Consider the following 19,160-nt stretch of genomic DNA (forward strand, 5'->3'; position numbering starts at 1 on the left):
AATAAGCGTAGAATTGAACCATCGATGACTGAGGCATCATTACCGATGATGTGGAAAACTTTGTGACAACACACTATGAAGCCAAAAATCATCATTTGCATAATCCGAAGACTCGGCACAATGATGCAGACTCTAAAAAAGGTGGGTCCAACCTCAGCCTGTTCAAAGGGAAGCTCGCACCAGCCGGTGCTTCGAAACCAATAATGTCGGATGTCGAAGAATGACGGAACATTTCGTTGTATATCTTCAACAACCTAACAGAAGTGCGGCCGTACATCGAGTGAGTTCTCGGCACATTTTCCCATAACTTCTAATTCCTTTGAACTGCTCTTATTCCTGGATATTTGAAACATACGTTACGTCGCCAAATTCTCGGATGGAGCGGTGATCGAAAATGATTTCTTTGAAGAGTATGAGCTTCTGTCAAAGATAGTAGGCGGCTATCCCGGTTTCATCTCTTGGTTCAAACAAACATTACTTATCAATAATGGACCATTTCATTTCTTGGTCTAACTTGCGGCTAATGCAACAATCGTTTCGTATTAAACTTGTAGGCTAATTCAGAGTCTATGGACGCCGAATTGAGACAAGTCGCTAATGGTTTTGACTATAAGGTCTGTTCATTTGAGAAATACAACATCAACGGGTATCTCTTTCGTACCTTTGGCAAAGAGCTATCTATGCCCGACCGTAAATCTACAAATTGTGGTGTCTCTGCTATCGGCGAAGGTGTTATCGAGTATTATGGAAGAGTTGAAGCAATTTATGAACTTCAATTCTATGGTGAAAACCCACCGAACGTCGTAGTCTTCAAATGTTATTGGTTCGAGCCGAAGGAGACTAGAAGGACTCATGAACATATAGGACTAATAGAAATCAATCCAAACACCCATTTCTAAGTTCCCGATGTCTATATTACGGCTCAACAGGCGACCCAAGTTTTCTATCTACCATGGGCATGCAAACGGATAAGAATCTGGAAGGTTGGTATGTTGTTTATGAAGTGCCGCCACATGTCAGACCACCTCTCCCAAATGAACAGGATTATGAACCTCACATTAACCCAGACACATATGATGGAGAATTCTTCCAAGAAACACGTCTTTCCAAGAAACGTTTCAGGAACGGCCGTGCTTCACCCAAGAACATGGAAGTAGACAGCGACAATGAATCCATCTCCACCCGTGAGCCGGAACCATAAGACCTGGAACTCATAGAGGTTACTGATGCGGATGACCTGTCAATGCTTCAACGATTAAAGAAAGGCCTTTCACAACTTCACGCCGTTGAACCCGACGAGCACATCATTCATGAAGACATGCGTGATAGTGATGATGATGATGCATTTATTGATGATGATGCATTTATTGATGATGATTATTAGATTCACAACTTAAATTATATATTTTTTAATCTTTATAATTCATGTGCATATTATTATTCATGTCAGTAATTCAATTTTTTTATGTTGTACTAATTTATTTTAATCTTTATCATGGAAGGTCACCAGGTGTTGAAAGATGGTGGGCGCTGGTCCAAAGCGCTCGACGGGTTCTTCCCAGCCGCCCCTCACGAGGGGTGGTACTTCCCTTCCACCCCTATGTCTCCGTAGAGCCTTGGTAGACAGTCTGTCGACACCAGCCGTGGGTTCTTCTTCGTCGGCGCCATTGCCCACTGAGAGAGGTGCTGGTCGGGTAGGGAAGAAGGGGAAGGGTACAGGGAGAGGTGGTGGCCGCGGAAGATCCAGGAGGACTGTTGAGCCGTCCTCGCCACCACCACCAGCTCATTCACCCGAGCATCGGACTACTATGGTCGACCCGTTTGCGGAGGAGGCTATGGGGACTCCGGTCCAGTAGCCTGGTGTTGACGGGCATTCGTTCCATGAGACTCCGGTCCAGGATCAGCCTCGGGTCGAGGTGGATTCGGCCCACAAGACTACGGTTCCGGAGGCTTCACCTGACGTGGAGAGGCCCGGATGGGATACCTGGCCGGATCGGACCGAGTTGCCGGATTGGACCGAGGGTCCGGGTGGCTTAGGGGGCAGGGATTGCGGGGATGAGTTTACGGATAGTGAGGGCGATATGCAGGTGGACGTGGCCACCGTGTACAAGCGTGGTAGTACACGTCTCCCGGTCGTGCCGGCTACCCGCGAGCAGAGGCCGGTGATTAAACCTGAAGGAGATAGGTAAGTACATTTACTCTTTTTTTAGCTTTTGCCTTCAAGTTTGTTCAAATATCTAATGCGTTGACCTTATCATACTGAAGGGGATGGGTACACCCTCTTGGAGTCCGCAGGCCGAACTCCGTCCTTGGTGTGCTTTGCCGGACAAATTTCCCGGGGTTTGTCACATTGCTTGGTGAGGGTCAAGTTCCTACACTAGGATTTTCTAGGGAGCACTACCAGCCCGCGCAGGCCCCGCCGGAGGAGATTATAGATGGTGTCTTGTGCCACACGAGGGCCGAGATGGTGATCAAGAGCTTTTGGGTAAATTATCCTTTTACACAATCTAAAATTAACAATATAGCTAATTATTGTACTAATCGGTGTTTTCACGTTTGATTGCAGACCTTCTATAGGTGTGAGGATGGATATGAGGAGGAGGCGGCCAAGGTTCTCGAGGCCGAGTGTAGGCGATTACTACAGAACTTACGCCACGAGGCTCGGCCGCAGGCTATTCGAGACTAATACGCCACACATGGTATTAAGAAGCAGAAGAAGGATTGCCACACAAAGTTTCTGAATAAGGAGCAATACATGAAGGTAATTACCTATTCTTAAGTCCTTCTACGTAGTTTTATTGATTTCATTCATAGGCGTAGCGCTCAAAATTCTTTCTAATAACTTACAGGTACCCCCGAGATGGTGTGCGGATGAGTGGTGCACACGGAGCTGGCGAGCCGTCCTCGAGAATGCGAAGGATCGGTGAAGCCAAATGGTTGGTGTGCCACACCATCAAGGCAGCGCCAACTTACTTTAGTTCGGACGAAACTGGGTATGTGATTTGCTTCATGATTCATGCAATTCATTTTTCATGCTAATATTTTGTTCCTCTCTTTTAGGCGCATCACAATAAGACGGAGATGCCACACTTGTACGACCTTTATGGCATGGCCCATACTGCCTCGTACAAGAAGGCGAAGGCATTCTCTGACTCTGACCTGGATGATCCCAATAAATTCACCAACATATCATGCCACCACAAGCTCGTGGCATACAGGGACGCGGGGAAGGCTACGAAAGTGGATGACTTTAACCCTAGCTAGGAACCTTTGGATCCAGAGCTGGTGATTATATCTGGTGGCGGGAGGCCCCATGGCTCGATAGCCATTGGAGATAGGATAATACGTTGTCCACTCACTCTCCCGAAGATCAAGGCGCGCCAGTCGAGCAGCTGTCCTGAGATAACGCGTCGTCCACGGCCAGTCGATCTTGCCATCGAGGTTAGTTGTACGGACTAAGAACACTTTCATCCATTTCATTATGTGTGTCACCATAGATCATTACTGTGGTAACGAGGAATGGTGTTTCAGGCTGCTCTTCAGAAAGAGAGATTGGCAAACCAGGCTGCTCTTGAGAAAGAGAGATTGGCAAACCAGACTACTCTTGAGAAAGAGAGATTGGCAAGCCGGGCTGCTCCTCAGACTACTCTTGATGAGAGGGACTAAACCACGACACAATTGATTGAGGAGCAGAGGTCCCGGAATGAGGCGGGTCAACGGGCCCTGTACGAGCATTTTGTGGTAAGTTTTTTTTCACATTAGCCAAATCATGTGTGTAATATCTGTTTCATTACTAACTAATACGACCCATTCTTCAGGGTCTGTGCGAGAAGAGCGGTCAAGTCCCTCCACCGATGCCCGTCTTCTCTTTGATTGGCACGGTGAGTTTCATTATAAACTAGTATTAATAATTTAGTGTCATCATGCTAACTGAGACATTGCAAAATATCTATTCTGCAGAATAACTCTCGAGCGGCATCGCACGACCCTTCTCCAGGTGTTTCTCCTCCTTGATGACCACTACGGTAAGTTTCTCTTCTCCTGTTTGATATAATGAAATAGTTAGCTAATTTAGCTCCAAGAAGAGGAGAAGAGGAGAAATGAAAAGGAAGAACAAAAAGAAGAAGAGAAAGAGAAGAGAAGGAGAAGGAGAAGAAGGAGGAGGAGAAGAAGGAGAAGGAGGAGGAGGAGGAGGAGAAGGAGGAGAAGGCCAAGGATCTTCTAGTCCTTCTCCTCCTCCTTCTCCTCCTTCTTCTTTATTTCTTCTTCTTCTCCTCCTCCTCCTCTTTCTTCTCCTGTTTCATATTTTCCTTGCCTTAATTTCCTCAACAATGACATAATTAGCCCATTTAACTCCAAAATGCCATAATAACCTCAAAATGGCATAAGAACCTTGGTTAGCTCATTAATATTATATACTTAGCTTGTTTTCCTCTATAATGACATAGTTAGCTAATTTAGCTCCAAGAAGAGGAGAAGAGGAGAAATGAAAATGAAGAACAAAAAGAAGAAGAGAAAGAGAAGAGAAGGAGAAGGAGAAGAAGGAGGAGGACAATAAGGAGAAGGAGGAGGATGAGGAGGAGGAGGAGAAGGAGGTGAAGGCCAAGGACCTTCTAGTCCTTCTACTCCTCCTCCTTCTCCTCCTTCTTCTTGATCTTCTTCTTCTCCTCCTCCTCCTCTTTCATCTCCTCTTTCATATTCTCCTTGCCTTAATTTCCCCCAACAATGACATAATTAGCCCATTTAGCTCCAAAATGCCATAATAACCTCAAAATGGCATAATAACCTTTGTTAGCTCATTAATATTATATACTTCGCTTGTTTTCCTCTAAAATGGGATAATTAGCCCATTTTGCTCCAAAAATACATAGTTAGCTAATTTAGCTCCAAGAAGAGGAGAAGAGGAGAAGAAATAGGAAAAATTAAAAGAAAGAAGAAGAAGAAGAAGAGAAGAAGTAGAAGGATGAGGAGGAGAGGAGGAGAAGGAGGAGAAGGACAAGGACCTTCTAGGCCTTCTCTTCCTCCTCCTCCTCCTTCTCCTCCTTATTTGTTTCTTATTCTTCTCCTCCTCCTACTCTTTCTTCTCCTATTTCATATTCTCCTTGCCTTAATTTCCTAAACAATGACATAATTAGCCCATTTAGCTCCAAAATGCCATAATAACCCCAAAATGGCATAAGAACGTTGGTTAGCTCATTAATATTATATACTTAGCTTGTTTTCCTCTATAATGACATAGTTAGCTAATTTAGCTCCAAGAAGTGTAGAAGACGAGAAATGAAAAGGAAGAACAAAAAGAAGAAGAGAAACAGAAGAGAAGGAGAAGGAGAAGAAGGAGGAGGAGAAGAAGGAGAAGGAGGAGGAGGAGGAGGAGGAGAAGTAGGAGAAGGCAAATGACCTTCTAGTCCTTCTCCTCCTCCTCCTCCTTCTCCTCCTTCTTCTTTATTTCTTCTTATTCTCCTCCTCCTCCTCTTTCTTCTCCCCTTTCATATTCTCCTTACCTTAATTTTCCCAACAATGACATAGTTAGCCCATTTAGCTCCAAAATGCCATAATAACCTCAAAATAGCATAAGAACCTTGATTAGCTCATTAATATTATATACTTAGCTTGTTTTCCTCTAAAATGGGATAATTAGCCCATTTAGCTCCAAAAAGACATAGTTAGCTATTTTAACTTCAAGATGAGGAGAAGAGGAGAAGAAATAGGAAAAATGAAAAGAAAGAAGAAGAAGAAGAAGACAAGAAGGAGAAGGAGGAGGAGGAGGAGGAGAAGGCCAAGGACCTTCTAGAACTTCTCCTCCTCCTCCTCCTGCTCATCCTTCTTCTTTATTTCTTCTTCTTCTCCTCCTCCTCCTATTTGTTCTCCTCTTTCATATTATCCTTGCCTTAATTTCCCCAACAATGACACAATTAGCCAATTTAGCTCCAAAAAGACATTATAAGCTCAAAATGGCATAAGAACCTTGGTTAGCTCATTAGTATTATATACATAGCTTGTTTTCCTCTATAATGACATAGTTAGCTAATTTAGCTCCAAGAAGAGGAGAAGAGGAGAAATGAAAAGGAAGAACAAAAAGAAGAAGAGAAAGAGAAGAGAAGGAGAAGGAGAAGAAGGAGGAGGAGAAGAAGGAGAAGGAGGAGGAGGAGGAGGAGGAGGAGAAGTAGGAGAAGGCAAAGGACCTTCTAGTCCTTCTCCTCCTCCTCCTCCTTCTCCTCCTTCTTCTTTATTTCTTCTTATTCTCATCCTCCTCGTCTTTCTTCTCCCCTTTCATATTCTCCTTACCTTAATTTCCCCAAGAATGACATAGTTAGCCCATTTATCTCCGAAATGCCATAATAACCTCAAAATGGCATAAGAACCTTGGTTAGCTCATTAATATTATATACTTAGCTTGTTTTCCTCTAAAATGGGATAATTAGCCCATTTAGCTCCAAAAAGACATAGTTAGCTATTTTAGCTCCAAGAAGAGGAGAAGAGGAGAAGAAATAGGAAAAATGAAAAGAAAGAAGAAGAAGAAGAAGACAAGAAGGAGAAGGAGGAGGAGGAGGAGGAGAAGGAGGAGAAGGCCAAGGACCTTCTAGAACTTCTCCTCCTCCTCCTCCTTCTCCTCCTTCTTCATTATTTCTTATTCTTCTCCTCCTCCTCCTCTTTGTTCTCCTCTTTCATATTATACTTGCCTTAATTTCCCCAACAATGACGTAATTAGCCAATTTAGCTCCAAAAAGACATTATAAGCTCAAAATGGCATAAGAACGTTGGTTAGCTCATTAATATTATATACTTAGCTTGTTTTCCTCTATAATGACATAGTCAGCTAATTTAGCTCCAAGAAGAGGAGAAGAGGAGAAATGAAAAGGAAGAACAAAAAGAAGAAGAGAAATAGAAGAGAAATAGAAGAGAAGGAGAAGGAGAAGAAGGATGAGGAGAATAAGGAGAAGGAGGAGGAGGAGGAGGAGGAGGAGATGGAGGTGAAGGCCAAGGACCTTCTAGTCCTTATCCTCCTCCTCCTTCTCCTCCTTCTTATTTATCTTCTTATTCTCCTCCTCCTCCACTTTTTTCTCCTCTTTCATATTCTCCTTGCCTTAATTTCCCCCAACAATGACATAATTAGCCCATTTAGCTCCAAAATGCCATAATAACCTCAAAATGGCATAATAACCTTGGTTAGCTCATTAATATTATATAGTTAGCTTGTTTTCCTCTAAAATGGGATAATTAGCCCATTTAGCTCCAAAAAGACATAGTTAGATAATTTAGCTCCAAGAAGATGAGAATAAATAGGAAAAAAGAAAAGAAAGAAGAAGAAGAAGAAGAACAGAAGAAGGAGAAGGAGGAGGAGGAGAAGGAGGAGAAGGCCAAGGGTCTTCTAGGCCTTCTCCTCCTCCTCCTCCTCCTTCTCCTCCTTCTTTATTTCTTGTTCTTCTCCTCCTCCTACTCTTTCTTCTCCTATTTCATATTCTCCTTGCCTTAATTTCCCCAACAATGACATAATTAGCCCATTTAGCTCCAAAATGCCATAATAACCCCAAAATGGCATAAGAACGTTGGTTAGCCCATTAATATTATATACATAGCTTGTTTTCCTCTATAATAACATAGTTTGCTAATTTAGCTCCAAGAAGAGGAGAAGAGGAGAAATGAAAAGGAAGAACAAAAATAAGAATAGAAAGAGAAAAGAAGGAGAAGGAGAAGAAGGAGGAGGAGAAGAAGGAGAAGGAGGAGGAGGAGAAGTAGGAGAAGGCGAAGGACCTTCTAGTCCGTCTCCTCCTCCTCCTCCTTCTCCTCCTTCTTCTTTATTTCTTCTTCTTCTCCTCCCCCTCCTCTTTCTTCTCCCCTTTCATATTCTCCTTGCCTTAATTTCGCCAACAATGACATAGTTAGCCCATTTAGCTCCAAAATGCCATAATAACCTCAAAATAGCATAAGAACCTTGGTTAGCTCATTAATATTATATACTTAGCTTGTTTTCCTTTAAAATGGGATAATTAGCCCATTTAGCTCCAAAAAGACATAGTTAGCTATTTTAGCTCCAAGAAGAGGAGAAGAGGAGAAGAAATAGGAAAAATGAAAAGAAAGAAGAAGAAGAAGAAGACAAGAAGGAGAAGGAGGAGGAGGAGGAGGAGAAGGAGGAGAAGGCCAAGGACCTTCTAGAACTTCTCCTCCTCCTCCTCCTGCTCCTCCTTCTTCTTTATTTCTTCTTCTCCTCCTCCTCCTCCTCTTTGTTCTCCTCTTTCATATTATCCTTGCCTTAATTTCCCCAACAATGACATAATTAGCCAATTTAGTTCCAAAAAGACATTATAAGCTCAAAATGGCATAAGAACGTTGGTTAGGTCATTAATATTATATACTTAGCTTGTTTTCCTCTATAATGACATAGTTAGCTAATTTACCTCCAAGAAGAGGAGAAGAGGAGAAATAAAAAGGAAGAACAAAAAGAAGAAGAGAAAGAGAGGGTGGAATTTTAAATACTTAAAAGAAAAGGATATTATTATTGATGAGAGGGTGGAACAAGGTTTGAGTAGAATTGATAAAATGGGGGAGGTGATTGACAAAGTATGTTCCGCTTTTACACCATCCAAAACCAATGCTAGTACTTCTCGAAGTAAAAGTCCTAAGTTCACTTACATTCCTAAGAGCATTAGTACACCTCCTACCAAAAGAAACGAAGAACTTAAAATAATTAGTGTTCACCCAGAATTTGTCAACCTAATAAAATAACCTATTTTCAAGCCTCCTATTGTGCCAGGTTGCACTATTGTGGAGCTAAATGTCAAAGATGACAACACTTGAAACTATGCATTATTCCTAGCCAAGGGCATAAAACAGTAGCGCTTGTTGGGAAACAACCCAATAGTTATCTTAATTTTTTTACTTTACTTTAAGTTAGCGTGTGATAACATGATTATTTATTCTATGTTCATTGTGTTTTTATGTTTTAATTAGTGTCTGTGCCAAGTAAAGCCTTTGGGATGATTTGCTTAATGAGTAGAATTGATACGGTGCAGAAATATAAACTTTGACACCCAGTGCAGATTTTCTATGATTTTACTGGAACATATTTTAAATCTGAAATTGTTAAATAGTACTTGTATAAAGATTCCCCATATATTCTTAATTTTGCAGATTTTTTGGAGTTACATTACTCTCGCAATTAAATATATTACTAGAGACTATTATGTTTTAAATAGGTTCTGTTTTTTGCATGCGTAGTTTGCTTGCTTTGATTATGCTATGGATTACATCGGGGGGTATAATTCATTAAAAAGTTAGAATACAGTACCTTATGATAAAATAAAATAAGAATCAACTTATAGTAGTACCTAAAAGTGTTTATTATATTGACTATACTAACGAATACCACGAAGTTTTGTTGATTTTTGTGTGATTGAAGTTTTCAAGTTTTGGCTACTATTTTGATGGACAAAGGAATAAGAAGTAGAAAGATCCTAAGTTTGTGGATTCCCAAGCCACCCCAAGGCAATATTTTAGGAAGACTCAAGCATCTAAGCTTGAGTATGCCCCGGGAAGGCATCCCCTCTTTCAAATCAATCCATCGGTATGTTACTTGGAGCTATATTTTTATTCATCACATGCTATGAGTTTTGGTTGGAAAGTCATTTTCTTTTGTCTACTTTACTTTCAGTTTGCCATAATAAGTTCTTTATGGACACACCAATTTGAGAGAGAGACACAATCATCATGATTTGTTAGAATACTCTATGTGCTTCACTTATATCTTTTGAGCTTAGTAGTTGCTCTAGTACTTCACTTCTATTTTTTTGAGCACGACAGTGTGTATATTTTATAGAAATAATATGATCTCATTCATCACTTATATTTGTTTGAGAGCTGTACAAATAGTGATGGTAATTTTCATGGGTCATAAGACTAGATGAAAAATAATGAGTGTTCAGCATGTGATAATTAAAACCATCATGTAGCACATATAGAGAAATTGTAGTTAATGAATATTTATGTGGTGATATGAAAAAGGTGTGAGTGCATAACTATTAATCCACAAAGGTGTTGATATTAAGAGATGTTAAAACTTCTTGAACATCTGAAAAATTTAAAAGGCATGGTGATGATGTGGGAGCATTTCTATTCCTCGTTGAAAACCTAGTGTTGTTTCGAGTTGGAGTCCAGTTATGGTTAACTCCTACCAACCCTCTCCCTCGGGGCATGCGAGTAGTACTTTGATTTTTGATAAGACTAACAAAACTTTGCAATAATTATAGTAGTTATTTATGACTAATGTGATACCATAGACATATGCAATCTCACCCCTCATATTTGCCAGCCTCTCTAGTACCGCGCATAGCCCATTCTCACCTCGAAGATTGGTGCGAGTTTCGCCGGTGCACTCGAACCCCATGACATGATACGCTCTCTTGCACATAAGCCATATTATATCCTCCTCAAAACAGCCACCATAACAACTTATTATGGCATTTCCATATCCATTCCGAGATATATTGCCATGCAAATTACATGTCACTTCTCATGACTAGTTCGTTCATCATCATATTGCTTTGTATGATCATATAGAGCTAACATAGTATTTGTGGCAAATCCACCATTCATAATAGCATTTGTGGGAAAGACACCAAAAATTCATATACTAAATACATGTCACGCTAGATCATTCCACATCCTCGTGCACTTCTAGAGGCATTCATATTGGAGTCATGCTGCTTCTTTCATCATATCGAGTTATCCATGAGTTGTAACTAAATAAAAGTGTGATGATCATAATCGTTAGAGCATTGTCCGAGTGAGGAAATAAAGATGGGGGAGGCCAAGTGAGCAAACCATATAAAAATTGAGAGAAAAAGAGAGAAGGGACTTTGCTACTATCCTTTATCACACTTGTGCCTCAAAGTGGCACTATGTACATCATGTAGAGAGTCTCATGTTATATCATTCATATGCTACTTGGATCATTTTTTACAAACTGGCTTGTATATTCCAATGACGGACGTCCTCAATGCCCGAGGTCTTCCCGAGCAAGCAATTTGGATGCACACCCCACTTAGATTCAGTGGAGCTTTCATACACTTATAGCCCTAGTGCATCATTTGCATGGAAATCCATACTCATTTTATCAATATCTATCAATGGGTATCTCCAGAACCCGTTGGTATGCCTAGTTGACACGAGACTATCTCCATAACCCTTTCAAACCTACCGCCTTACTCTATTCCACCTATATGCTATGTCCAATAGTTCACGCTCATGTATTGAGTGAATAATAAAAAGTTGATGCATATTGAAAAAGTGCGATCTAATTGTCTGAATTGGGCACAGTGGTGGTTAACTTTGTAGTTTTCTGATGAAGCTGGAGCCATGCCTTGCTAATATAATAAAGATGGAAAGGATTGAAACAATCTTTGAGGATCATACACTTTGAAAGTATAATTGTTTTGCTGCTTATACTTATAAATATTGTTGTGTTAATACTTGTTAGCTCATCGTTTCTCAATGAGCATGCATGCAAAAGAATACATCATGGATAACATGTCACATAATAAATTCTGTTTAATGGGAGCCTCCACTAATTTTTAGGAAAATATTATATATAGAATTGTTGTGGGGCGAGTGATGCCTCCATTTACACCATTCAAAATTCTCAAGTGGTCCAAATCCACAAGAACAAACTTTAGGAATTTTTCTTATGATGGGAGATATGCAAGAAAAATAAAAATCATATTTATAGAGCACTTTGTCTTTCTGCTTGTTGAGTGGCTTATTGTGGTTGTTTCCGACTATAGTCGACGGAGTACATGAAGTACTTGGAGTTGGTTGAGAAGCATGACAATACCTCGAAGAAATTGCTCAAACATGCAAGCATCCCTTTGACCATGACTATGAAACCATTTTATGCATGTCATATGGCACCTTACTTTGTTGGATTTGAATCATGTTGGATCGGTTACCACCTCGGTGAGTTGTCTCCGATAAGTCCTCATTGATACTTGAAGTGAGCATGACCCTACCTTCTAATGACGGTTGTGCGGGTGGGGAGTATTTAGGATTCTAGTATTTGCTATGCAAATGGGATGGAAATATGCATGGTGACGGAAAAAGGAAATGATTTCAAAGACTTTTCGAAACCCCGTCGGGTGCTACTAATACCCGAGGGAGATGGTTTTGAGCTAAGGTAATCACTTGAGAAAGAAGTGGTGTACCGAGGAAATTGAGTGCGTTTTTCGAAAACGGCAACCATTACTCCAATCTTACATGTGCGACCACGATACCCCTATATGGGATGGGGCTTTGATGATTACTATCGATGTTGCTAGCAGAGAGCCCGCATTACTAGTGGCATGAGTGATATGGTCATTCTGAAGACGGGGTCATGCCAAGAAAGGACGACCATCACTACTGGAATTCAGAAATTTGCCGTCTGCTTGGCCTTTGCCGTCAGCTGACACATGGCAAAGGTACTCTTTGCCGTCAGCTGTCACAGTGCTGACGACAAAGAGGTGGCAGATGGAAAAAGTTTATTTTGCCGTCGGCCACCTCTTTGTCGTCCGCTGGCCGACGGCAAAGAAGCCCTATGCGGACGGCAAAGGGAGGGCGGACGACAAAGCCCCCCCCCCAACGGCCGAAACGCCACCCCACCCACCCCTCCCCTTTGCCGTCTGCTTGGGGGCCTTTGCCGTCCGCCTGGGAGCGCAGCGGACGGCAAAGGGGACGGCGGCCCACCAACCCAACCCCCCACCCGTTGCCTGCCCCCCCCCCCCGGGACCTTTGCCGTCGGCCTTGGGGGCCTTTGCCATCCACCTAGGAGCGCGGCGGACGGCAAAGGCGCAGCAGCCTTGCCACGTACACGCGCACCCCCGCCCCCCTCCAACCCTTCCCACATAGCCCACCCGTTGCTCGAATCCCTGCCCCGCGCCGCCGCCTGCCCTGCGCCGCCGCCTTCCCCGCGCCGCTCCTCCTCCTTGCCCCACGCCGCCGCCTGCCCCGCGCTGCCCCTCCTCCCTGCGCCGCCCCTCCTCCGTGCGCCGCCCACTCCCCTGGCGCCTGCCCCTCCCGGCGCCGCCCCTCCTACACCGCCACTCCTGCGCCGCCCCTCCTCCCCGCGGCACCCCTCCTCCCTGCGCCTCCTCCCTGCGCCGCCCCTCCTCCCTGCACCGCCCTTCCTCCCTAGGTAAATTTATTTCTGTTCTTTTTTGTTTTTTTTCTCTTTGGTCATTTTTAGGTTCATGGTAATTAGTTTGTGGTAATTAGTTTGTTAGGTTATACTATATATGCTAATTGTTTATGGTAAAATTAATGACACGAGGATGATAACATTAGTTGTCAAGCATGATGTGTTTTTTTGGTTTTGTTTCTATTTAATGGTATTTGTAGTTTGAAAACGCCGATGTGTTCTGTGTCACACATGTGACACTTATTATGTACAAAAAATATTTTTTTCTCATAGTACCTCTTCATCGGAATGGCTAAAAAACAATATATTTTTTGACTCGGGAGTACTGATGATGTGTTTCAAGAAAAAAGTGGTGTCATTAGAAAAGAAAAAGGTTTAGGGTTGAGCACATTATTCTATCTTCGAAGATCGACCCGGTACCCTCCCAAAAAAAAAGATCGACCCGGTCCAGCTGATTCATGAGCACAGCGACGTGGGAAGCACTATGTTGTGGTGTGTGTGCTTCCACCGGACAAAACAATGAAATTTTGAAACATGGACGCGGTGCCGGACCAGGCGTTGACGGCGGAGGCGGCGGCCGTGCTCTCCCCGAGCGGGCCGGTCAGGTAGCTGATGAAGTTGGAGGAGATGTCGTAGTACGCGAACCCCCGACCCCCCGACCCCCGACGCCACTGACCCCTGACCCCCGACGCCACTCACCCTCGACCCCCGACCCCCTACCCCGACCGTGACGCCACTGACCCCCAACTCCCGAGCCCGGACACCTCTTTGGCCTCTTGTTGACCGAAAAGACCCCAACCCCCGACGCTAGTGACCCTCAACCCCCGACGACACTGAGCCACATAGTTATGAGTTAGGTCACATAGTTATGTTAATTATAAAAACATCAAATTTGTGTTGATCGTGTGAATTTCAATGTGCAGTTGTTCGACGACCTCCGACAACACTCACCATCGACCCCCGACCCCCGACCCCGACCCCCGAGGCCACTGACCCCCGATCCCCGACGCCCGACGCCACTGACCCTCGACCCCCGACCCCCGACAACACTCACCCTCGACCCCCGACCCCCTACCCCGACCCCCGACGCCACTATCCCCCGACCCCCGACGCCCGACGCCACTGACCCTCGACCCCCGACCCCCGACCCCCGACAACAGTCACCCTCGAGCCCCGACCCCGACCCCCGACGCCACTGACCCCCAACCCCCGAGCCCCGACACCTCTTCGGCCACTTGTTGACCGAAAAGACCCCAATCCCCGACGCCAGTGACCTTCGACCCCCGATGACACTGACCCACATAGTTATGAGTTAGGTCATATAGTTATGTTAATTATAAAAATATCATATTTGTGTTGATCGGGTGAATTTCAATGTGCAGTTGTTCGATGACCTCCACGTGTGTTGGACGAGCTCCGCCCTTGCGTTGTTGGTGAGCACAAATGACTTCTCCTCCTACCCCCTTAATTTGCTCTGTCCCGGTCTTCGTGCCGATGAAACTTGCTAGCTATAGGTTTCTTCAATCAAGAGTATGCGTGACCAGTATGTGTCTCCCATTCGAAAGGGCGATATCTATAAATATGCATTTCTTTGCATATTTATAACCGCCATCCTTTCGAATTGTCCAACATTATCCATGGACAGCCCGAGTATGTGTAGATTGGGTTTGTTTTCCCGTATGCTGTGCTCCGGATCCGATGCGGAATTTCGTCAGTGCCTCCCCTGTTGTTCTCCGGGTACACATCCTCTCTGCTTATTGCCGAGACGTGTATCAGGAGAACAGCGGGGAGGTGCTGTCGAAATTCGGCGTCGCATCTGGAGCAGAGCATGGGAAAACGAACCCAGTCTACACATACCCGGGTGGGATTAGGACCTATCTTTACCTATTAGCGTGTAGGTTGCATGGACGTAATAAAACTGACAAACTTGATTAGCGTATGAATATAGATGATGAATTATATATTTATTTCTTGTGCCCCCATAGGTAGCTAGGCAACATGAGTGATCGTGCTTGGATGTACACTGGTCACCCTAGTCAGAAAGACATGACCCATGAATGATTAACAAAAACCAGGGGGTTTGTGAGAGCCGCATTTGCAAATGGCCAGCATAAAACATGGTGCCCCTGTCCCAACTGCGACAACTGGAAAAAGCAGACAGAGTTTGAAATGGGTAAACACCTGCAGAAGTGGGGTTTTACGCCTAATTATACGGTGTGGACTTTTCATGGTGAGTCTGACCAACGTGCCAAAGCTGAGTTGATTCGTCGTCGCACCGACGAGCATGGTACCGGGATTGAAGACATGGTGCATGACTTTGATGATGCTCGTGATTCGGACGATGAGATGGAGGAATCTGCAAAGGCCTTCTATGAAATGCTGGAGTCTTCAAAACGTCCTCTCCACGAGCAGACTGAGCTTTGTCAGCTGGATGCCATCATGCAAGTAATGGCTCTGAAGGCTCAATTCAACCTAGGCAGAGAATGCTACGACGCGATGATGACGATATTTGGACGCTTTCTACCCGAAGGCCATGTACTACCTGCAAACCTGTACCAGTCAGAGAAAATCCTCCGTGTACTTAAGATGCCCTATGAGAAGATACATGCCTGTGAGAATGGATGTGCCTTATTTAGGCTTGAGTATGCGGCCTTGAACTATTGCCCCATTTGCAATTCTTCCAGGTATATTGTGGTAGACAACGTCATGGGTGAGAAGAATCAGACCAAAGTTCCCATTAGTGTTCTTCGATATCTGCCAATCGTACCAAGACTTCAACGTCTTTTCATGGTCGAAGAGACGGCCAGACAGATGACATGGCACAAATTGGGCAAAACAACCGAACTAGATGCGGATGGGAACAAGATGCTGGTACACACTTCAGATGGTTTTGCGTGAAGGCACTTTGATGCATTACATAAGGATAAATCGGAAGATCCAAGGCAACCTAGAGTTGCCATCAGCACGGATGGGTTCAATGTGTATGGTATGACGGCAGCACAATACAGTTGTTGGCCTGTATTTGTCATTCCACTAAATTTGCCACCCGGAGAGATTATGAAAAGAAAGAACATTTTCCTGACGTTGATAATTCGAGGGCCCAACTATCCGGGGAAGAATATGAATGTGTACATGCAGCCGCTTAAGGATGAGTTGCAAGAAGCCTCGGATAATGGGATCAAGACCTACGACGCGGCTACCAAAACAAATTTCAAAATGCATGTGTGGTACATGTACTCGACGCATGATTATCTGGCGTTTGCGCTATTCGCTGGCTGGTGTGTGCATGGAAGGTTCCCGTGCACCACATGCAAGGCAGCTCTTCAGTTCCGTTGGCTGCAGGCTCGTCGCAAGTACTCTTCCTCCTTCTTCCTCCTTCTCCTTCTCCTTCTTCTTCTCCTTCTCCTTCTTCTTTTCTTCTTCTCCTCCTCTTCCTTCTTCTTCTTCTCCTCCTCCTCCTCCTCCTTATTTTACTTCTTCTTCTCTATCTCTTCTTCAACGTAGCTTAGACTCATCCAAGAAAGGCTAAATTGGCTAATTATCCTACGAAATGACATAATTAGCTTAGTTAGCTCCAAAATGGCCTATTTAATAAAAAATGACCTATACTTAGCTAATTATCCTCGAAATGACATAATTAGCTCCAAAAAGGCATTCTTAGCCAATTTAGCCCGAAGAAGGGGACAAGAAGAGAAAAAGAGGAAAAATGAAAGGAAGGAAGAGGAAAAATGAGGAGAAGAAGAAGGAGGAGAGGGAGGAGGAGAAGAAGAAGGAGAAGAAGGAGAAGAAGGAGGAGAAGGAGAAGGAGGAGCTCCTTCTCCTTCTTCTTCCTCCTTCTTCCTCCTTCTCCTTCTCCTTCTTCTTCTCCTTCTCCTTCTTCTTTTCTTCTTCTTCTCCTCTTCCTTCTTCTCCTTCTCCTCCTCCTCCTTATTTTACTTCTTCTTCTCTATCTCTTCTTCTACGTAGCTTAGACTTATCCAAGAAAGGCTAAATTGGCTAATTATCCTACGAAATGACATAATTATCTTAGTTAGCTCCAAAATGGCCTATTTAATAAAAAATGACCTATACTTAGCTAATTATCCTCGAAATGACATAATTAGCTCCAAAAAGGCATGCTTAGCCAATTTAGCCCGAAGAAGGGGACAAGAAGAGAAAAAGAGGAAAATGAAAGGAAGGAAGAGGAAAAATGAGGAGAAGAAGAAGGAGGAGAAGAAGAACTTCTTCTTCTCCTTCTCCTTCTTCTTTTCTTCTTCTCCTCCTCTTCCTTCTTCTTCTCCTCCTCCTCCTCCTCCTCCTTATTTTACCTCTTCTTCTCTATCTCCTCTTCTACGTAGCTTAGACTCATCCAAGAAAGGCTAAATTTGCTAATTATCCTACGAAATTACATAATTAGCTTAGTTAGCTCCAAAATGGCCTATTTAATAAAAAATGACCTATACTTAGCTAATTATCCTTGAAATGACATAATTAGCTCCAGAAAGGCATTCTTAGCCAATTTAGCCCGAAGAAGGGGACAAGAAGAGAAAAAGAGGAAAAATGAAAGGAAGGTAGAGGAAAAATGAGGAGAAGAAGAAGGAGGAGAGGGAGGAGGAGAAGAAGAAGGAGAAGAAGGAGAAGAAGGAGGAGAAGGAGAAGGAGGAGCTCCTTCTCCTTCTTCTTCCTCCTTCTTCCTCCTTCTCCTTCTCCTTCTTCTTCTCCTTCTCCTTCTTCTTTTCTTCTTCTTCTCCTCTTCCTTCTTCTTCTTCTCCTCCTCCTCCTCCTTATTTTACTTCTTCTTCTCTATCTCTTCTTCTACGTAGCTTAGACTTATCCAAGAAAGGCTAAATTGGCTAATTATCCTACGAAATGACATAATTAGCTTAGTTAGCTCCAAAATGGACTATTTAATAAAAAATGACCTATACTTAGCTAATTATCCTCGAAATGACATAATTAGCTCCAAAAAGGCATTCTTAGCCAATTTAGCCCAAAGAAGGGGACAAGAAGAGAAAAAGAGGAAAATGAAAGGAAGGAAGAGGAAAAATGAGGAGAAGTAGAAGGAGGAGAAGAAGAACTTCTTCTTCTCCTTCTCCTTCTTCTTTTCTTCTTCTTCTCCTCTTCCTTCTTCTCCTCCTCCTCCTCGTCCTTATTTTACTTCTTCTTCTCTATCTCTTCTTCTACGTAGCTTAGACTCATCCAAGAAAGGCTAAATTGGCTAATTATCCTACGAAATGACATAATTAGCTTAGTTAACACCAAAATGGCCTATTTAATAAAAAATGACCTATACTTAGCTAATTATCCTCGAAATGACATAATTAGCTCCAAAAAGGCATTCTTAGCCAATTTAGCCCGAAGAAGGGGACAAGAAGAGAAAAAGAGGAAAAATGAAAGGAAGGAAGAGGAAAAATGAGGAGAAGAAGAAGGAGGAGAGGGAGGAGGAGAAGAAGAAGGAGAAGAAGGAGGAGAAGGAGAAGGAGCTCCTCCTTCTCCTTCTTCTTCCTCCTTCCTCCTTCTCCTTCTTCTTCTCCTTCTTCTTTTCTTCTTCTTCTCCTCTTCCTTCCTCTTCTCCTCCTCCTCGTCCTCCTCCTCCTCCTCCTCCTTATTTTACTTCTTCTTCTCTATCTCTTCTTCTACGTAGCTTAGACTTATCCAAGAAAGGCTAAATTGGCTAATTATCCTACGAAATGACATAATTAGCTTACTTAGCTGCAAAATGGCCTATTTAATAAAAAATGACCTATACTTAGCTAATTATCCTTGAAATGACATAATTAGCTCCAAAAAGGCATTCTTAGCCAATTTAGCCCGAAGAAGGGGACAAGAAGAGAAAAGAGGAAAAATGAAAGGAAGGAAGAGGAAAAATGAGGAGAAGAAGAAGGAGGAGAGGGAGGAGGAGAAGAAGAAGGAGAAGAAGGAGAAGAAGGAGGAGAAGGAGAAGGAGGAGCTCCTTCTCCTTCTTCTTCCTCCTTCTTCCTCCTTCTCCTTCTCCTTCTTCTTCTCCTTCTCCTTG

This window comes from Hordeum vulgare, chromosome 7H (genome assembly GCF_904849725.1).
Source record: "Hordeum vulgare subsp. vulgare chromosome 7H, MorexV3_pseudomolecules_assembly, whole genome shotgun sequence".
Lineage (NCBI taxonomy): Eukaryota > Viridiplantae > Streptophyta > Magnoliopsida > Poales > Poaceae > Hordeum > Hordeum vulgare.